Source organism: Arachis ipaensis, chromosome B02 (assembly GCF_000816755.2).
Source record: "Arachis ipaensis cultivar K30076 chromosome B02, Araip1.1, whole genome shotgun sequence".
NCBI lineage: Eukaryota > Viridiplantae > Streptophyta > Magnoliopsida > Fabales > Fabaceae > Arachis > Arachis ipaensis.
Genome location: NC_029786.2, coordinates 12846582 through 12847643, shown reverse-complemented (window position 1 = coordinate 12847643; position 1062 = coordinate 12846582).

The following is a 1062-nucleotide window of genomic DNA, read 5'->3' as shown; positions in this document are numbered from 1 at the left end:
ACATATTTTTTAAAAATAATTTAAAATTAAAAATAAAAATTATTTAAATAAATAAAAAAATTTATTTCAAATATTTAAATATTAAAATTAATTAAATTAAAATGACTAACTAAATAATAACATGAAAGTATCATAGGAAGACTCAAATATTTTATTATAAATAAAGACAATATACAATTCAACCGTATTAATTATGTATGTGTTTTTTTTTATTAAAATATGTAATCGGACTGTTTGATTATTTTGTACCAAGATGGACTTTTCAATTTTTGTTTTTCAGAAATTAAAAAATTTAATTTTTACATTCTAAATCAAACAGAATCATATTTGAGATTAATATTTTGACCGTCCATAAATCTAAAATATACTTACTTTCACCCAATATAAAAAATAATTTGCGCCATATGAAGTAGTTTGTGTATAATTTATTTTAATCTATTCTTTTACACATACTAGGGAGTAGCTAGTGGGTATAGTAGTATAGCATAGGGGGGGATTTTGTGCAGGGGCATAGCAAGAAATTTGGTGACATTTATGTCATTGAGAGACAAGACATATTTACCGGACTCTCATGTATGTACTTTGATCAATCTGCGTATCTATGACTCTGGATCAATGTCACCATTAAGAAATTTTATTTTCTTATTGCCATGCATGCATGCATACATATGACACAATAATTTACAATATTATATATAGGACTTTTTACCCCTCTGAAAATAAAATAGTAATAACAAATAAGTTACAATAATACATGACGTGAAATTAGATGTGATTTAAGGAGCTGACCAAACGGCAAATTACAAAATACATACCAACCATATTATGATTATTTAATTAAATTTAGTGAACATTTAAAATTCATAAAATTTATTTTAAAAATATTTGTTTTTCTGAACTACATATTAAGATTGCTAAAAAGAAAAAAGGAGGATGTAACCAGGGACGATGTATGTACATGAGTGTGGGACAATTATTCCACTATGATTTGAAATTTTTTTGAATAGTATATAATAATAATATTTATTTATTCTACTATATTATTAAATTTGACTGCATAAT